Source organism: Salmo salar, chromosome 01 (assembly GCF_965601325.2).
Source record: "Salmo salar chromosome 01, fSalSal1, whole genome shotgun sequence".
Lineage (NCBI taxonomy): Eukaryota > Metazoa > Chordata > Actinopteri > Salmoniformes > Salmonidae > Salmo > Salmo salar.
The window spans coordinates 90,340,001-90,360,867 of NC_138291.1; the positions used below are offsets into that span (position 1 = coordinate 90,340,001).

The window sequence follows — 20,867 nt, forward strand, 5'->3', positions numbered from 1 at the left end:
TATCTCTTCCAAAACATTTTTGTCAGAAAGTGCTTAATGGTTTTGAATTCTTTGTATTCTCGGAGCTATTTATAGATTCAAAGAGACAATTATTTATGTTCCGTGCTATCCGGGATCTTTGGGACGTGTCTACCCCATTAAAGTTTAAATATTAAATGGTAGGGACGTCCCAAGGACACCGGATAGCACTGATCATTTCTTTATACATTTATTTGGAGTGTAGAATGTTTTGCAGTCTAAATGGAAGACTCAAGAGCGCCCTCTGTGTGTTCTTGAATGCAAGTGAGGCAACGCTTCTGCTTGACTAGTCCTATTACGTCACCAACTTCATCGGAACATATCAGCAGGAGCCATTTTATTCAGCGAATGAAAACTTCGATCTCCTTAAAAAGACAGAAGACATTCTCCTCAACATCAATGTGTCCTTAAACCGAATGATAAACTTCATCCTACGGCAAGGAGAAGGATTTGGGTAAGGTCTTTGAACTGCGCAGGGCAGTCTTGTTTTTAACGTGCTATCAGAACTAGCAGCATGGCTAGCTGAGTAACGTTAATGTGTGCAATTGTTGTTGATGCGGTCATGTTATGTGCAGAATACAGCAATACTAGACTATTTAACTGATTTAAATTACAAGATGACATTTGTCTGTCATATTTTATCACCCCCGTTTAATCGGTTTGTCAGCTATCTTGCCTGCCAGATAACCGCAGACCTGGTGACACTGTCTCTGTAGCCTAGGCAGCCGATTGTGCAGATCTAGCGCAGTTTAGGCTAGTGTGTGATGCTAACTAGTTTCTCACAAACGAAAACCAATGTATCGCAGTTAACAACTGTAGTGCCTACTCTCTAATTAGTGAACTGAACTCGAGGTTTTTGTGTTGTCTCTAGACCAGGGTTTTCCAACCCTCTCCTTGCCCCCCCCCCCATTTCACATTTTCATTTGACCCTAAACTGGCACACCTGGTTCAATTAGTTCATTCATCGTCAAGCCTATTAGTAAGCGACAGTTTCAAATGTACTGTGGGGTCAAATTATATATATTTTTTGCTTTGGGGAAGGTTGTGTTTATTTATTGGGCACAGGGGAGTGAAGTACCGGTTTACATTTGCCCTTTTGCAGGGTTTTACTACGCTGAAGAAAAAATGTAAATGCAACAGGTCAAGTGTTGGTCCCATGTTTCATGAGCTGAAATAAAAGGTCCCAGACATTTTCCATATGCACAAAAAAAGCTTATTTCTCTCATTTTGTGCACACATTTGTTTACATCCCTGTTAATGAGCATTTCTCTTTTGACAAGATAATCCATCCACCTGACAGGTGTGGCATAGCACAATCATTACACAGGTGTAGTTTGTATTGGGGACAATAAAATACCACTCTAAAATGTGTGATTTTGCCACAACACGATGCCATATTCAGACCCTTTGACTTTTTCAACACTTTGTTACGTTACAGCCTTATTCTAAAATGTATTAAATTACTTTTTTTCCCCCTCGCCAATCTACACGCAATACCCCATAAAGACAAGGCGAAAACAGGTTTAGACTTTCACAAATGTATTATAAGTAGTCAGACCCTTTGCAATGAGGCTTGAAATTGAGCTCAGGTGCATCCTGTTTCCATTGATCATCCTTGAGATGTTTCTACAACTTCATTAGAGTCCACCTGTGGTAAATTCAGTTGATTGGACATGATTGGGAAAGGCACACACCTGTCTATATAAGGTCCCACAATTGACAGTGCATGTCAGAGCAAAAACCAAGCCATGAGGTTGAAGGAATTGTCTGTAGCGCCCCGAGACAGGATTGTGTCGAGGCACAGATCTGGGGATTTCTGCAGCATTGAAGGTCCCCAAGAACACAGTGACTGCCATCATTCTTAAATGGAAGTTTGGAATCACCAAGACTTCCTAGAGCTGGCCAACCCCGGCCAAACTGAGTAATCGTGGGGAGAAGGGCCTTGGTCAGGGAGGTGACCAAGAACCCGATGGTCACTCTGACAGAGCTTTAGAGGTCCTTTGTGGAGATGGTTGTCCTTCTGGAAGGTTCTCCCATCTCTGCAGCACTCCACCAATCAGGCCTTTATGATAGAGCTCTGATGAAACCAAGATTGAACTCTTTGGCCTGAATGCCAAGTGTCACGTCTGGAGGAAACCTGGCACCATCCCTACGGTGAAGCATGGTGATGGCAGCATCATGCTGTGGGAATGTTTTTCAGCGGCAAGGACTGGGAGACAGGATCGAGGGGAAGATGACCGGTGCAAAGTACAGAGAGATCCTTGATGCAAACCTGCTCCAGCCCGGACTTGAATCCAATTGAACGTCTCTGGAGAGACCTGAAAATAGCTGTGCAGCGACACTCCCCATCCAAGCTGACAGAGCTTGAGAGGATCTGCAAAGAAGAATGGGAGAAACTCCCCAAATACAGGTGTGGCAAGCTTGCAGTGCTTATTTCCAAGATGGCGTAGCAGTCGGACATCTGTTTTGTCTTGTCCCGTCCAGTGTATATATCGTTTTCTTCATATAGAAATCGAGATTACAAATATATCTATGGACTGAACATACTCTCCTGCAACCTGCCTCACCCAATGTGGTATGGATCTGCTGTTTTTTTTATACTTTAGAACCGGAATCCCAATAAGAAGCTAGACCGCTAACTAGCTAATAGTCATTTAGCCCCTGCTAGCGGTCATCACCGTTAACTCGGACATCAGCCAGCCTCAGCCCGGTCAATTCCTGCCAGTCTGCACAGCGCGATATCAACCCAGAGCATATCGGACTGCTTTTTCTCTACCACATCTCCGGATTCCTACCGCAAGCTCTAAACCTTTTACACCGGTTTATCGCAGCTAGCTAGCTGCTATCCGAGTGGCTAATCCTGGCTAACGTCTCAGTCCCGAAGCAAGTGTCGTGTCTTTGGCTATGCCGGATTAAGTGATTTGACATGCTAACCTATAAAATCCTTTCTCTGTAATTAATATTACCTGATTAAGCTAATCATGTAAATGTAATTAACTAGAAAGTCGGGGCACCACGGAAGAACGTTTATAGAGCCGTTATCTTCCGAATAAACTCTTAAAATACTTAGTAATATTTTACATCGATAGCAGTCAATATTAACCCTTATTTTATTTTCAGTCTCATAATGAAAGTTGTAAATTCTTGGCTATCTTCACGAACCCTGGATAACAAGTTGAATCAGCAATACAAAATTGGGTTTAATTATTTATTTACTAAATACCTAAACTAATCACACAGAATTACAAATACACCGAATACAAATGATGTCATACCTGATGGCTGGTTACACAAAGGAAAGGGGGTTGGGCTTGAATGAAAGCGCGGGAAGACTTAGGAATAATGAAACAGCAGCTATGCTATCGTAAATACATTATCTTATGCATTCTAAATTACCGCCCATTTGGAAAAGGAAAATGCAATAAATATTTACTCTGAGCTGCGCTTCGGTACATTGGTCGTAGATGCTGGCCGGGTTGGCCAACAGATCTTCCTGTCCTCGGAAGAATGTCTCTGGTGGTAAATTGGATACGTGGTGGTATCTTCGTCTGTCTGTTAGACTGGATCTGTCATCCGTCCTTTCCTAGCCCCCGTCTACAGCGGCCGCTGCTAACTCAACGGCTAGGAAGTATCACTTCTGTAGTGAATAAGCTCAAAGTTCATACCATTCGCCACCAAAGCTCACGCCGAGGTTGGCTTAGTTCTGTACTTGACGTGTGTCCTTCTAACGTAGAGGCTGCAGACCTCACATACCCGAACCTGTGGTTATCTTTTCATTAAAGGCTTATATAGTGGAGAGGGGGAAGGATGTGTTTCATCGTTTATAACCCCTGTCTCTTCACAGGGGTGGGCCACTGATCAAGCAGGGCACTTTCCTTATGAAAACCCAATTCTCTCATTTGGAAGCTAAAATTACATTTAATCTCCTAACAAACAATTTCAATATCAAACATTTCAATTGCATAACAATTCCATGTGACTCTGATAACTAGAGGGTGTATACTTTCCCAGGTACAGTTTATGTCATCCTGTCATCAGTCATAATCTCTCAGATGACAACCGAACTGACATCCATACTCATTACGTTCCAAAGCATATTTCCAACTGGTTTTATTACCAAAATATGGTTCCTTTCCCCATTTGTTTGATGTTCCCAGACTCTCTATATTTAACAGGACAGCAGTCCTTCAGGACAGCAGTCCTTCAGTAGGGTCAGAAAGAGAGGGGAAGGGAGAAAGGTATTTATGGGGGGGGTCATAAACCTTACCCACAGGCCAACGTCATGACACAAGCACCAGTTAGCCTGGAGCTATCCTCGAGCTAGGCCCATCTCCCGGCTAGCCAAAGAGGTCCATCAGCCAATTCTTGGGCTACAATACCTCTTTTGCCAATTGGCCTGGACCCTTTACTGCCGATCCCTCACGACTGGTCTGCCGACGTAACTGTCCAAGGGGGTTTCAACAGGCTCTTCCGTTGCGATGTCCCCCGGAGGCCCATCTGCTAGCCCCGGCCCGCTAGCTGTCTGAATTGCCGTGTCTCCAGCACGCCTAACTACTCACTGGACCCTATGATCACTCGGCTACACATGCCTCTCCCTAATGCCAATATGCCTTGCTATTGCTGTTTTGGTTCGTGATTTGTCTTATTTCACTGTAGAGCCTCCAGCCTTGCTCAATATGCTTTAGCTAGCCCTTTTGTTCCACCCCCCCCACATATGCGGTGACCTCACCTGGCTTAAATGGTGCCACTAGAGAGACAACCTCTTATCGTCACTCAATGACTAGGTTTACCTCCACTGTACTCACATCCTACCATACCCGTGTCTGTACATTAAGCCTTGAATCTATTCTTCCTCGCCCAGAAATCTGCTCCTTTTACTCTCTGTTCCGAACGCACCAGACGACCAGTATAGTCTTTAGCCGTACCCTTATCCTACTCGTCCTCTGTTCCTCTGGTGATGTATATGTTAACCCAGCACCACTTCCATTACCCAGGTGCTCTCATTTGTTGACTTCTGTAACTGTAAAAGCCTTGGTTTCATGCATGTTAACATTAGACGCCTCCTCCCTAAGTTTGTTTTATTCACTGCTTTAGCACACTCCGCCAACCCGGATGTCCTAGATGTGTCTGAATCCTGGCTTTGGAAGGCAGCCAAAAATCCTGACATTTCCATCCCTAACCATAACATTTTCTGACAAGATAGAACTGCCAAAGGGGGCGGAGTTAGCCTGCAGCATTCTGTCATACTATCCAGTTCTGTGCCCAAACAATTCGAGCTTCTACTTTTAAAAATCCATCTTTCCAGAAACAAGTCTCTCAACGTTGCCGCTTGTTATAGACCCCCACAGCTCCCAGCTGTGCCCTGGACACCATATGTGAGTTGATAGATGGGGGGCAATCTTCAGAGTTCCTACTGTTAGGTGTCCTAAACTGGGACATGCTTAAAGAAGCAATAAAACTCTTTAGACTAGTTGAGTATCTGGAGCATCAGCATTTGTGGGTTCGATTACAGGCTCAAAATGGCCAGAAACAAAGAACTTTCTGAAACTCGTCAGTCTATTCTTGTTCTGAGAAATGAAGGCTATTCCATGCGAGAAATTGCCAAGAAACTGAATATCTCATACAACGCTGTGTACTACTCCCTTCACAGAACACCGCAAAGTGGCTCTCACCAGAATAGAAAGAGGTGAGAGGCCCTGGTGCACAACTGAGCAAGAGGACAAGTACATTAGAGTGTCTAGTTTGAGAAACAGAGGCCTCACAAGTCCTCAACTGGCAGCTTCATTAAATAGTACCCGCAAAACACCAGTCTCAATGTCAACAGTGAAGAGGCGACTCCGGGATGCTGGCCTTCTAGGCAGAGTTGCAAAGAAAAAGCCATCTCCGGGATGCTGGCCTTCTAGGCAGAGTTGCAAAGAAAAAGCCATATCTCAGACTGGCCAATAAAAAGAAAAGATTAAGATGGGCGAAATAACACAGACACTGGACAGAGGAACTCTGCCTAGAAGGCCAGCATCCCGGAGTCGCCTCTTCACTGTTGACGTTGAGACTGGTGTTTTGCGGGTACTATTTAATGGCTGTATTTACATTTCTGATACTTTGCTGCACTGTCTGTTGCAGATCATTATTCACCCACGTCATCCTATAATAATGTATTCAGGAAAACTTAAAGCGATCCGAGCGGCTATTCCTCACGCACCTAGGACCCATAACGCTTCAATAGCCCAAATGTTTGTAATTTAACTTTTAAAATGTATTACCTTTTTATATGTGGCATAAACACAACCAGTCACAATGTTTTAATCTGATTAGGCTACTTCAAAAATCTCCTTTAGCCAACCTGCAAACGTTCGTCCAAAATATCATTCCAGCATCCAATCGTTGAAAATGCAAATCATTATGCTGAAGTGCCAGACATCGGTATGCTTTGCTTTATTGATTGTGGTGCATTGGCACAGAAACCTGATGGTGGAAAATGCGTTGCATATATTTTATATTATTATAAATATAGCTTCAATGTTGAAAAATGTATTTCCACTTAGCTGATCATTGTCTGCAGCCGGCTCTGCTCGTAATGTAGGTCTATTGAAATCGTCAGGGAGAGCTGTTAGCTCGTCCGTGGTGGTCAGTGAACCCTCAACCTTCTGGTCGGTAGCCCCACTCCAGGACATTCAGAGACTTGTCCCGGAGCCTCTCCTGCTTTTTCTTGACTTTGTGCTTAGGGTCGTTGTCCTTCTGGATGGTTCTCACATCTCCACAGAGGAACTCTGGAGCTCTGTCACAGTGACCTCCGGGTTCTTGGTCTCCTCCCTGACCAAGGCCCTTCACCCCCCCATTGCTCAGTTTGGCCAGGCGGCCAGCTCAAGGAAGAGTCTTGGTGGTTCCAAACTTCTTCCATTTAAGAAAGATGGAGACCACAGTTCTTGGGGACCTTCAATGCTGCAGAAATGTTTTCGGACCCTTCCCCAGATCTGTGCCTTGACACAATCCTGTCTCGAAGCTCTACGGACAATTCCTTTGACCTCATTGCTTGGTTTTTGCTTTGTGGGACCTTATATAGACAAGTGTGTGCCTTTCCAAATCATGTCCAATTAATTAATTGGATTTACCGCAGGTGGACTCCAAGTTATTGAAACATCTCAAGGATGATCAATGGAAACAGGATGCACTTGAGCTCAATTTCGAGTCTATTGCAAAGGGTCTGACTACTTATATAAATACGGTATTTCTGTTTTTCATTTTTAATAAATGTAAAAAATTACACAAACCTGTTTTTCCACTTTGTCATTATGTGATATTGTGTGTAGATTTGAGGAAAACAACTTAAAAAAAAAACAGCCTTATTTTAGAATAAGGCTGTGAAGGGGTCTGAATACTTTGCGAATGCACTGTCACTCACCTGAGGTCAACTTAGGTGTCAGTCATAAATGAGTGAATGAGGATCATAGAACCAGACCTTTGGGATACGTGCTTGATATGACTAACACCACAGAGACAGCCAAGGAAGATACTTGACAGATCAAAGAAGGGAGAGATGAAAGTGAGAGTGAAGTGGTGCTGCCTGCAACACATCAAACAGGTCACTGGATGATGACACACACACACACACACACACACACACACACACACACACACACACACACACACACACGTGTCACCTGACAACAGTCTTGTTTGAAATAGGATAAGCTAGATTTGAGATTTTACATAATACTTCATCAGAGCCTGAGGAAGCTAATATGGTTAGGAAAACAATAGTGAATTGTTTTTGCATAATGTGTTGCGATGATGATCTATTTCAGCCAAACTTTTTAAAGCTCCTCTCCTCATCCCAAAAATGTGTCCAGCAATTTAGATTTTGAATGGCCATTTATCTCATTAAAACTTCTTCAGGATTGGTGGATCCCCTGCGGGATGGTTGAGCTAATGTAGGCTAATGCAATTTAGCATGAGGTTGTAAGTAACAAGAACATTTCCCAGGACATAGACATATCTGATATTGGCAGAAAGCTTAAATTCTTATTAATCTAACTGCATTGTCCAATTTACAGTGAAATATTACCATGCTATTGTTTGAGGAGAGTGCACATTTTTGAACATGAAAAAGTTATTAATATACAAATTAGGCACATTTGGGCAGTCTTGATGATACAACATTTCTCACAGAAATGCAATGGTTCATTGGATCGGCATAAACGTTGCACACCGCTGCCATCTAGTGGCCAATATCTAAATTGCACCTGGGCTGGAAAAATACATTATGGACTTTCTCTTGCATTTCAAAGATGATGATACAAAAAAACGTTTGGTTTTTTTCTTTGTATTATCTTTTACCAGATCTAATGTGTTATATTCTCCTACATTCCTTTCACATTTCCACAAACTTCAAAGTGTTTCCTTTCAAATGGTACCAAGAAAATGCATATCCTTGCTTCAGGGCCTGAGCTACAGGCAGTTAGATTTGGGTATGTCATTTTAGGTGAGAATTTAAAAGAAGGGGCTGATCCTTAACAGACTGCTGTGTTTATTATGGAGGGAAGCGGTTGCCAGATGTTGATTTCTTAGTCCTGGCAAAACAGGTTCTGCACCAATCATCCGATTGTAACCTCCACATCAGTAATCTGAACCACCCAGCTCATTTAAATAACCTCTTAAACTTAGTCTCAATGAACTGTAACCTGTAGACCCCAGTCTTTGTATTGATAGATGCCATCACCTCTTCAGTTCTGCCTTCTATTTTCTCCGTTATTGTGACATGGCCTCATGGGTCACAGACTAGGGTAGGTTTGTTGTGACATGGCCTCTTGGGTCACAGACTAGGGTAGGTTTGTTGTGACATGGCCTCTTGGGTCACGGACGAGGGTAGGTTAGTTGTGATATGGCCTCATGGGTCACGGACGAGGTTAGGTTTGTTCTGACATGGCCTCATGGGTCACAGATAGGGTTGCACATTTTGGGGAATATTCAGAGGTTGAAACCTTCCGTGGGAATTAACGGGAATGTATGGGAATTAACGGGAATATATGGGAATTAACAGAAATGTATGCATATTAATACCATGTAAATGTAGTTATTTTTTTGCATTGGATATATTTACCATATCATATGGAAACATAAACCTTTTACCTTATCATAAGTAGACATAATTGCAAATGATTAAATTTGCAATAGAAATAAAAAAATCTATTTAGTTACAAATGTAACTTTAACCTCTCTTGGGTATGTGGGACGTGACCGTCCCACCTGCGGGACACACTATTCAACAGCCAGTGAAATAGCAGGGCGCCAAATTCAAAACAACAACAAATCTCATAATTCAAATTTCTCAAACATACAAGTATTATATCCCATTTTAAAGATACACTTCTCGTTAATCCAACCACAGTGTCCGATTTCAAAAAGGCTTTACGGCGAAAGCATAACATTAGATTATGTTAGCACATCACCTTGACAAGAAAAACCACTCAGCCATTTTCCAAGCAAGGAGAGGCGTCACAAAAACCAGAAATACAGCTAAAATGAATCACTAACCTTTGATGATCTTCATCAGATGGTACTCATAGGACTTCATGTTACACAATACATGTATGTTTTGCTCGATAAAGTTCATATTTATATCAAAAAAACCCATTTTTACATTGGCGTGTAATGTTCAGAAATGTTTTGCCTCCCAAAACTTCCGGTGAATGAGCACATCAATTTACAGAAATACTCATCATAAACGTTGATAAAATATTAAACTGTTATTCAAAGAATTATAGATACACCTCTCCTTAACCTGTTAGGGCTAGGGGGCAGTATTGACACGGCTGGATAAAAAAACATACCCGATTTAATCTGGTTACCACTCCTACCCAGTAACTAGAATATGCATATACTTATTACATATGGATAGAAAACACCCTAAAGTTTCTAAAACTGTTTGAATGGTGTCTGTGAGTATAACAGAACTCAAATGGCAGGTCAAAACCTGAGAGATTCCTTTACAGGAAGTGGCCTGTCTGACCATTTCTGGAACTTTGCCATCTCTATCTTTTACTAAGGATCTCTGCTCTAACGTGACACTTCCTACGTCGTCCATAGGCGCTCAGAGCCCGGGAAAAACCTGAATGTCGTCATCCCAGCCCCAGGCTGAAACACATTATCGCCTTTCTCAAGTGGCCGATCAAGGGACTCTGGGCTTAGGCGCGTGACCTGGCCGCCCCCGTCTTTGTGATTTTTTTTTTTCCTCTGTTTGCCGAAAAGGAGATTCCCGGTCGGAATATTATCGCTTTTCTACGAGAAAAATGGCATAAAAATGGATTTTAAACAGCGGTTGACATGTTTCGAAGTACGGTAATGGAATATTTTACAAAAATTTGTCACGAATTGCGCCATGCGCACGACCCTTCTTTACCATTTCGGATAGTGTGTGGAACGCACGAACAAAACGCCGCTATTCGGATATAACGATGGATTATTTTGGACCAAACCAACATTTGTTATTGAAGTAGCAGTCCTGGGAGTGCATTCTGACGAAGACAACAAAAGGTAATCAAACTTTTATAATAGTAAATATGATTATGGTGAGTGCTAAACTTGCCGGGTGTCTAAATAGCTAGCCCGTGATGCCTGGGCTATGTACTTAGAATATTGCAAAATGTGCTTTCACCAAAAAGCTATTTTAAAATCGGACATATCGAGTGCATAGAGGAGGTCTGTATCTATAATTCTTAAAATAATTGTTATGCTTTTTGTGAACGTTTATCGTGAGTAATTTAGTAAAATGTTAGCGAATTCCCTGGAAGTTTGCGGGGGGGGGGTATGCTAGTTCTGAACGTCACATGCTAATGTAAAAAGCTGGTTTTTGATATAAATATGAACTTGATTGAACAAAACATGCATGTATTGTATAACATAATGTCCTAGGGTTGTCATCTGATGAAGATCATCAAAGGTTAGTGCTGCATTTAGCTGTCTTCTGGGTTTTTGTGACATTATATGCTAGCTTGAAAAATGGGTGTCTGATTATTTCTGGCTTGGTACTCTGCTGACATAATCTAATGTTTTGCTTTCGTTGTAAAGCCTTTTTGAAATCGGACAGTGTGGTTAGATTAACGAGAGTCTTGTCTTTAAATAGCTGTAAAATAGTCATGTTTGAGAAATTGAAGTAATAGGATTTTTAAGGTTTTGAAAATCGCGCCACAGGCTTCAAGTGGCTGTTACGTAGGTGGGACGAATTCGCACCTCTGAGCTCATGTCATTTCCTCACTCATCTGACTCCAGGCCCTCTCGCTCGCTCAATATTCACAGTAAAAGCCTGAAACAACGTTCTAAAGACTGTTGACATCTAGTGGAAGCCTTAGGAAGTGCAAAATGAACCCGAAGTCACTGTGTAGGCAATAGGCAATCACAAAACTACAACACTCAGATTTCCCACTTCCTGGTTGAATTTTTCTCAGGTTTTTGCCTGCCATATGAGTTCTGTTATACTCACAGACATCATTCAAACAGTTTTAGAAACTTCAGAGTGTTTTCTATCCAAATCTACTAATAATATGCATATCCTACCTTCTGAGCCTGAGTAGCAGGAAGTTTAATTTGGGCACGCCTTTCATCCGGACGTCAAAATACCACCCCCTACCCTAGAGAAGTTAATTAAATGAATTGACTCTTCACATGGGATTATTTCACTGAACAACAAAAGGGAATATTGACTGATTCACAATGATCCATCGCATCTCCCAAAAATGTTTTCAACATACATCTGTAAAATGATAGTCTAGAAACTAAGGCTTTGGTTGTCTTCCTCTCAGGCTTCCATGTCTTCCCCCTGGACCTCCTCAATGTCCACGTCTTGGAGATACTCTTTCCCCTCCAGGAGACTGTCAAACATGATGACAACACCACCTCAACAGGTGTTGCTGGGCAGCTTCAATGTGGTGCTCTTATTCTTCCCACTTTGCTTGGTGAGGTAGATTGCTGCTATAACTTGATGACCCTTCACATACCTAACCATTTCCTTGGCTCTCTCGTAGAGTGTATCCATTGTTTTCAGTGGCATGATGTCCTTGATGAGCAGATTCAATGCATGAGCAGCACAGCCAATTGGTGTGATGTGAGGGTAGGACTCCACTTTAGACCAAGCAGCCTTCATGTTCGCAGCATTGTCTGTCACCAGTGACGGTGTGTCTGTTGTCCCTTGTGTCTGTGCTGTAGAATACTGGTTGAGGGGTGGAGATGTACTTAATTATTCTTTGCCCACAAACATTCGACCACCCGTCAGAGATGATTACAATTCAGTCTGCGTTCTCTTTGATTTACTTGACCTTCACTTGAACTCTATTGAACTCTGCATCCAGCAAATGAGTAGATAAAGCATGTCTGGTTGGAGGGGTGTATGCTGGACAAAGAACATTCAGAAATCTCTTCCAATACACATTGCCTGCGAACATCAGAGGTGAACCAGTTGCATACACAGCTCGTGCAAGACATTCATCAGCATTTCTCTGACTACATTCCTCCATTGAGTCAAAAAAACTTCTGATTCCAGGTGGACCATGAACTGTTGCTATCGATAAGATGTCTGATTCATCATTTTCAACTCGAAAGAAGTAGAGGGACTTTTGTCAGAGGTTGCTTGTTGTGAGCGCTGAGGGAACTTTATGCACTTGGCCAGATGATTCTGCATCTTTGTTGCATTTTTCCCATATAATTTGGCACAGTATTTGCAAATGTACACAGCTTTTCCTTCTACATTAGCTGCAGTGAAACGTCTTTACACATCAGATAGTGCCCGTGACATTTTCCTGTAAAGATTAGTAAATAAATTAGTAAAAAAAACAGCAAATACAATTCCATGTACAGAAATAGTTAAGCAGTTAGATTAAACATCTCCTTTGTAAGATAAAGGTTTTAAAATGAAACATGTATGGAAACAGGTGAATTAACACTCCTCAGTTAGCAGGCTCAAGCAAGCTAAAACCCACATGGTAGCAAAAACGAACTGGCAGGAATTAGTTAGAAATGATTTAATCATGCTTTGCTGTAGGCTACTATTTACTAGTTAACAAAAAATAATTTATGTCATATAAAATATATTCACCCCACCCAGTATTGTAATCAAAACTTACCAGAAAGGATGTAGTCCTTGGCTCAGACAGTGTAGTAGTGTGGGCTCAATTGCGTCTCATCAGTGTGCAAGATCTTGAGAATCAGCTGTAAGATGTGATGGAAGAATGCACTGTGCATGCAGAGGGTTGCAATTCTATTGAATTGGGGATAGTTTAACCAAAATATGCCACAGGACCTAGAATTGCCTTGTGTATCCCACAAAAAGGTTCACTGTTATAAGCTAACCTTTTTTATGAATTTAAGCAACATTCCTGGGCTTAACTTCCCATGTAAAACTTCAGGAAAAATTCTGGAAATTTACAGGAAAGTTTCCGACCCTTTGCAACCCTAGTCACAGACGAGTCTAGGTTAGTCGTGACATGGCCTCATGGGTCATAGACGAGGCTAGGTTTGTTGTGCCTACCTGTCTTTCATAAATAGAAGTGCCACTAACAGCCACTTTCAAGGCAAAAGCCTAGTTTGTTTGCTCTTAACAAAATTGCTTCAAGTAGGAGCGTGCTTACTGCTTTGGATTGGATTGATTTTTTTATTTAATTTAAATGCTGCAGCTGCATGGCAGGAAACAGCCAATCTGGCCAACTGGCTGAGGGAGTAGAGCCAAACCGAGCAGACCCCGACTATACTGAACTCTATGACATAAGCCATAATAACGTTAGCTGGCATTGGCCTTATCTCCTGCCATTTTTGTTGGCCTATTTTAATCACAGAGAAGCCAACTGCAGTAGCTTGGATTGGGAATGAGGGTCAATAGTGTCCACAGCACAATATACTGTGACTGGGCTGTGACTTGCTGCAAAGGGACTGGATATATTTCTGACTGACTCGCACCAGGTGGGTGAATAGACCACCCTGACTGAACAAAGGGGGGAGGACTGGGTGTTTACCCTGACTGAACAGAGGGGGGAGGACTGGGTGTTTACCCTGACTGAACAGAGGGGGGAGGACTGGGTGTTTACCCTGACTGAACAGAGGGGGGAGGACTGGGTGTTTACCCTGACTGAACAGAGGGGGGAGGACTGGGTGTTTACCCTGACTGAACAGAGGGGGGAGGACTGGGTGTTTACCCTGACTGAACAGAGGGGGGGAGGACTGGGTGTTTACCCTGACTGAACAGAGGGGGGAGGACTGGGTGTTTACCCTGACTGAACAGAGGGGGGAGGACTGGGTGTTTACCCTGACTGAACAGAGGGGGGGAGGACTGGGTGTTTACCCTGACTGAACACAGGGGGGAGGACTGGGTGTTTACCCTGACTGTAATCGATACCGATTATTGGAGGACCCCCCCCCCCCCCAAAAAAAAGCCGATACCGATTAATCGGCCGTATTATTATTATTATTATTATTATTATTATTATTATTATTTTTATTTTTTTGTAATAATGGCAATTACAACAATACTGAATGAACACTTATTTTAACTTAATATTATACATCAATAAAATCTATTTAGCCTCAAATAAGTAATGAAACATGTTCAATTTGGTTTAAATAATGCAAAAACAAAGTGTTGGAGAAGAAAGTAAAAGTGCAATATGTGCCATGTAAGAAAGCTAACGTTTAAGTTCCTTGCTCAGAACTTGAGAACATATGAAAGCTGGTGGTTCCTTTTAACATGAGTCTTCAATATTCCCAGGTAAGAAGTTTTAGGTTGTAGTTATTATAGGAATTATAGGACTATTTCTCTTTATATGATTTGTATTTCATATACCTTTGACTATTGGATGTTCTTATAGGCACTTTAGTATTGCCAGTGTAACAGTATAGCTTCCGTCCCTCTCCTCGCTCCTACCTGGGCTCGAACCAGGAACACATCGACAACAGCCACCCTCGAACCAGCGTTACCCATGCAGAGCAAGGGGAACAACTACTCCAAGTCTCAGAGCAAGTGACGTTTGAAACGCTATTAGCGCGCACCCGCTAACTAGCTAGCCATTTCACATCGGTTACACCAGCCTAATCTTGGGAGTTGATAGGCTTGAAGTCATAAACAGCGCAATGCTTGAAGCACAGCGAGGAGCTGCTGGCAAAACGCACGAAAGTGCTGTTTGAATGAATGCTTACTAGCCTGCTGCTGCCTACCACCGCTCAGTCAGACTGCTCTATCAAACCATAGACTTAATTATAACGTAATAGCACACAGAAATACGAGCCTTTGGTCATTTAATATGGTCGAATCCAGAAACTATCATTTAGAAATCAAAACGTTTTTCCTTTCAGTGAAATACGGAACCGTTCCGTATTTTATCTAACAGGGGGCATCCCTAAGTCTAAATATTCCTGTTACATTGCACAACCTTCAATGTTATGTCATAATTACGTAAAATTCTGGCAAATTAGTTCGCAACGAGCCAGGCGGCCCAAACTGTTGCATATACCCTGACTCTGCGTGCAATGAACGCAAGAGAAATGACACAATTTCACCTGATTAATATTGCCTGCTAACCTGGATTTCTTTCAGCTAAATATGCAGGTTTAAAAATATATACTTCTGTGTATTGCTTTTAAGAAAGGCATTGATGTTTATGGTTAGGTACAGTCGTGCAACGATTGTGCTTTTTTCGCAAATGCGCTTTTGTTAAATCATCCCCCGTTTGGCGAAGTCGGCTGTTTTTGTTAGGAAGAAATAGTCTTCACAGTTCGCAACGAGCCAGGCGGCCCAAACTGCTGCATATACCCTGACTCTGTTGCAAGAGAAGTGACACATTTTCCCTAGTTAAAAGAAATTCATGTTAGCAGGCAATATTAACTAAATATGCAGGTTTAAAAATATATACTTGTGTATTGATTTTAAGAAAGGCATTGATGTTTATGGTTGGAGCAACGTGTACCTAAGCGATTATATGCAACGCAGGACAGGCTAGATAAACTAGTAATATCATCAACCATGTGAAGTTAACTAGTGATTATGATTGATTGTTTTTTATAAGATAAGTTTAACGCTAGCTAGCAACTTACCATGGCTTCTTACTGCATTCGTGTAACAGGCAGGCTCCTCGTGGAGTGCAATGTAAAGCAGGTGGTTAGAATCAAATTAATTTAATTTTAATTTAAAGTTAGAGCGTTGGACTAGTTAACCGTAAGGTTGCAAGATTGAATCCCCGAGCTGACATGGTAAAAATCTGTCGTTCTGCCCCTGAACAAGGCAGTTAAGCCACCGTCCCTAGGCCGTCATTGAAAATAAGAATGTGTTCTTAACTGACTTGCCTAGTTAAATAAAGGTCTAAAAAAAAAAAAGAATAAAATCGGTGTCCAAAAATACCGATTTCCGATTGTTATGAAAACTTGAAATCGGCCCTAATTAATCGGCCATTCCGATTAATCGGTCGACCTCTACCAGGTACATCCCTCTGTTTTGAATGTAAACAAACCTGTTGACCTCAATCTACAGTGGTCGCTGTGGTCAGTCACGAACTGTGCTCCTGCAGTGCAAAAGGTTTTGTGTATGCTCACTGTTTTGTTCCAGCCCAACAGTAAAACACTTCCTGATTCAACGATCACCAATACCTCGATGAGTTGAGTCAGGTGTTTTAGCGTGACTCGTTCGCACAGACACTCTGTCCAGGCTTGTTGCCATTGGCAACCTATGATCTGAGGACAGTGCACTAGAAGCTCTGTAGCTTAGAAACTGAGTCCTGCAGTGTTTTGTGTCTTGTTTGAACTGGTTGGTGCTGCTGTCACAGAGTTGCCCTTCCGTGAAAATCCCCTCGTGTCTGTGAGAGCGTGTCCCGCTATCGTCTTTCCTTCTCTCCCTCTTCTCACCTCCGGAACATCCCATCGCCACAGAGACCACAACCTGTTGTTGCTATAGCAACTGCCGCTTGCCGCCACGGCACAGTCCCTGTGTTTCCTTGCAGAGCCTTCCTTAAGCCTCTGTTTTTGGCCCCATATAGCCTACAGTGTTCATGATTTTCTGATTGATACAAATCTTACGAAGGTTTGTGGTCAAGATCTTCGACATATTCAGATTTGCGCAGAAGGCTTTCTTTGTTCTCATCGAGCGTTAGTTGTAGTTCGTTGCAGAATTACATTTTAAATGATCTCTGTCTTCTCTCCCCAGGTCTGTCTCCATGGCTTAGTGTGCTGTACCACCTGGACCCAGATAGAAGTCTCTTCCTCTCCTCCTTCAGCCCTTCTTCCAGTGGTGGTAAGGAATGGCATTATGACATAACGTTGCCGTAACGAATGGAACTAAATTGACATTGTGACTTGGCAATATTTTTACTAGATAATTATTTAAAAGCTTGTCAAGACTCCTCTTAGGCTATATAAAAACCTTTATCTGAACTGTGTCTGTATAACTGTATTCTGTTTCTAGCAATAGTAATAGGTAGGCCTTTTAAAGTTAACAACCCATGGTAGAAAATTACCCTACTCCATTCAAATGGAAAGATTACATCAACCTACATCAGTTGGTTCCATTGATATCAAGCCTAAGTCGGATATGAATGCCAACTCCTTGAATCTGGAGGATAGGTTTGTTTTCCTCCCCATGTGTTTCATGGACTCGTTCGTGTTTCTTACTACAAGAAACAGGAGTTCAGGTGAAATCCAGGAGCTGAATCTGAGACTCAACAGCCTTTTTTAAATGGCCTTCCTCAAACTCAGAACCAGTTGTGGGCTGCACTCGCTCCTCTCTGTACGGCACCACACTGGAACGTTCACAATTCATTCTATTGTGTAGAATAGGCACAACTCTCTATGGAGGAAGACGTCATGTGGAGTTGGGGATCATGTCAGCTCTTCATTAAATTGATCTGATTCTTCTACAGTCAGAACATTGCACCCTCCTCAACGTGACCCTAATATGTCTCCAGTCCACCTGCACCTGCCCCGGTGACATAAGACCTTGAATAACCAGGGCCTCAGTATAGAGTAACATTTAATTTAATTTGAACTGTGTTTTAACTGGCTCTGGTGGTGAGTTTGATTACCTCTTACAGTTTGGCTGAGGAGAGGTGGAAGGCGAGTGCTGACAGACCAGATTATATGAATGATCTTGTCTGTTGTATATCAGAGCGACGCCATCTTACCAACATTACGACCAGGTATACGACTTTCCCAACACGGATCCTTTGTTCGCACCACCACCCAGGACATTGGATCTGATTCCAGAGGCCGACCCAAAACAACGTCGCTGCAGAAGAGGTAGATGGAGCGGCCTCCTGGTCAAACATCGAAGGCGTGCACACCACCCACCGCTTCCAAGTATATTACTCGCTAATGTCTAGTCTCTAGATAGCAAGGTAGATGAAATTAGGGCAAGGGTTGCCTTCCAGAGAGATATCCGGGATTGTAACATTCTCTGTTTCACGTAAACATGGCTCTCTCGGGATATGTTGTCGGAGTCGGTACCGCCACCGGGATTCTTTATGCGTCACGCCGACAGAAATAAACATCTCTCTGGGAAGAAGGGCGGGGTTGTATGCTTCATGATTAAGGACTCATGGTGTAATTGTAACAACATATAGGAACTCAAGTCCTTTTGTTCATCTGACCTAGAGTTCCTTAAACCTCTCTAGGCTAGGCGGGACGAATTCGTCCCACCTACGTAACAGCCACTGCTATCCTGTGGCGCGATTTTCAAAACCTTAAAAATCCTATTACTTCAATTTCTCAAACATATGACTATTTTACAGCCATTTAAAGATAAGACTCTCGTTAATCTAACCACACTGTCCGATTTCAAAAAGGCTTTACAACGAAAGCAAAACATTAGATTATGTCAGCAGAGTACCAAGCCAGAAATAATCAGACACCCATTTTTCAAGCCAGCATATAATGTCACCAAAACCCAGAAGACAGCTAAATGCAGCACTCACCTTTGATGATCTTCATCAGATGACAACCCTAGGACATTATGTTATACAATACATGCATGTTTTGTTCAATCAAGTTCATATTTATATCAAAAACCAGCTTTTTACATTAGCATGTGACGTTCAGAACTAGCATACCCCCCGCAAACTTCCGGGGAATTCGCTAACATTTTACTAAATTACTCACGATAAACGTTCACAAAAAGCATAACAATTATTTTAAGAATTATAGATACAGACCTCCTCTATGCACTCGATATGTCCGATTTTAAAATAGCTTTTTGGTGAAAGCACATTTTGCAATATTCTAAGTACATAGCCCAGGCATCACGGGCTCGCTATTTAGACACCCGGCAAGTTTAGCACTCACCATAATCATATTTACTATTATAAAAATGTCATTACCTTTTGTTGTCTTCGTCAGAATACACACCCAGGACTGCTACTTCAATAACAAATGTTGGTTTGGTCCAAAATAATCCATCGTTATATCCGAATAGCGGCGTTTTGTTCGTGCGTTCCAGACACTATCCGAAATAGTAAAGAAGTGTCACGCGCATGGCGCAATTCGTGACAATAAAATTCTAAGTATTCCATTACTGTACTTCGAAGCATGTCAACCGCTGTTTAAAATCAATTTTTACGACATTTTTCTCGTAGAAAAGCGATAATATTCCGACAGGGAATCTCCTTTTCGGCAAACAGAGGAAAAAATCCCAAAGGCGGGGGCGGTCGGGGTCACGCGCATAAGCTAGTGTCTCTTGATCGGCCACTTGAGAAAGGCGATAATGTGTTTCAGCCTGGGGCTGGAATGACGACATTCTGTTTTTTCCCGGGCTCTGAGCGCCTATGGACGACGTGGGAAGTGTCACGTTAGAGCAGAGATCCTTAGTAAATGATAGAGATGGAAAAGAAGTTCAACAAATGGTCAGACAGGCCACTTCCTGTAAAGGAATCTCTCAGGTTTTGACCTGCCATTTGAGTTCTGTTATACTCACAGACACCATTCAAACAGTTTTAGAAAATTTAGGGTGTTTTCTATCCATATGTAATAAGTATATGCATATTCTAGTTACTGAGTAGGAGTGGTAACCAGATTAAATCGGGTATGTTTTTTATCCAGCCGTGTCAATGCTGCCCCCTAGCCCTAACAGGTTAAAATCAAATGCTGACCATATTATCTCCCAAGAGAATTCTCGTCGGTTATTATCACAGCTGTGTATATCCCTTCTCAAGCCGATACCGCGACAGCCCTCAAGGAACTTCACTGGACTCTATGCAAACTGGAAACCATATATCCAAAGGCTGCATTTATTGTAGCTGGGGATTTTAATAAAGCAAATTTGAGAACAAGGCTATCAGCATATTGATTGTAGCACTCGTGCGGGCAATACACTGGATCACTGCTGCTCTAACTTCCGTGATGCATTCAAGGCCCACCCCCGCCCTCCCTTCGGCAAATCTGACCATGACTCCATTTTGCTCCTACCGTCCTATAGGCAGAAACTCAAACAGGATGTAACCTTGACTAGAACTATCCAACGCTGGTCTGACCAATCGGAATCCATGCTTCAAGATCGTTTTGATCCCGCAGACTGGGAAATGTTCCGGGCAGCCTCGGAGAATAACATTGATTTTATACGCTGACTCAGTGAGTGAGTTTATAAGGAAGTGCACTGGCAATGTTGTACCCACTGTGACTATTAAAACCTACCCTAACCAGAAACCATGGATAGATGGCGCAAAACTGAAAGCGGTAACCATTGCATTTAACCATGGAAAGATGACTAGGAATATGGCAGAATATACACGTAGTTATTTCCTCCGCTAGGCAATCAATCAAGCGAAATGTTGGTATAGGGACAAAGTGGAGTCGCAATTCAACGGTTCAGACACGATACGCATGTGGCAGAGTCTACA

General features: G+C 42.3%; 1 protein-coding gene across 1 annotated transcript in view; it reads left to right on the forward strand.

Moving 5' to 3' along the window:
• The first annotated feature begins 304 nt into the window (after positions 1-304).
• Positions 305-20,867, forward strand: part of LOC106609573 (myocardin-related transcription factor B) — a 50,911-nt gene continuing 30,348 nt past the window's right edge. Inside the window, exons 1-2 of the mRNA XM_014208526.3 lie at positions 305-472; positions 17,189-17,275. The gene's annotated coding sequence lies outside the window, so the exon portion shown is untranslated. The remainder of the gene's footprint in view (positions 473-17,188; positions 17,276-20,867) is intronic.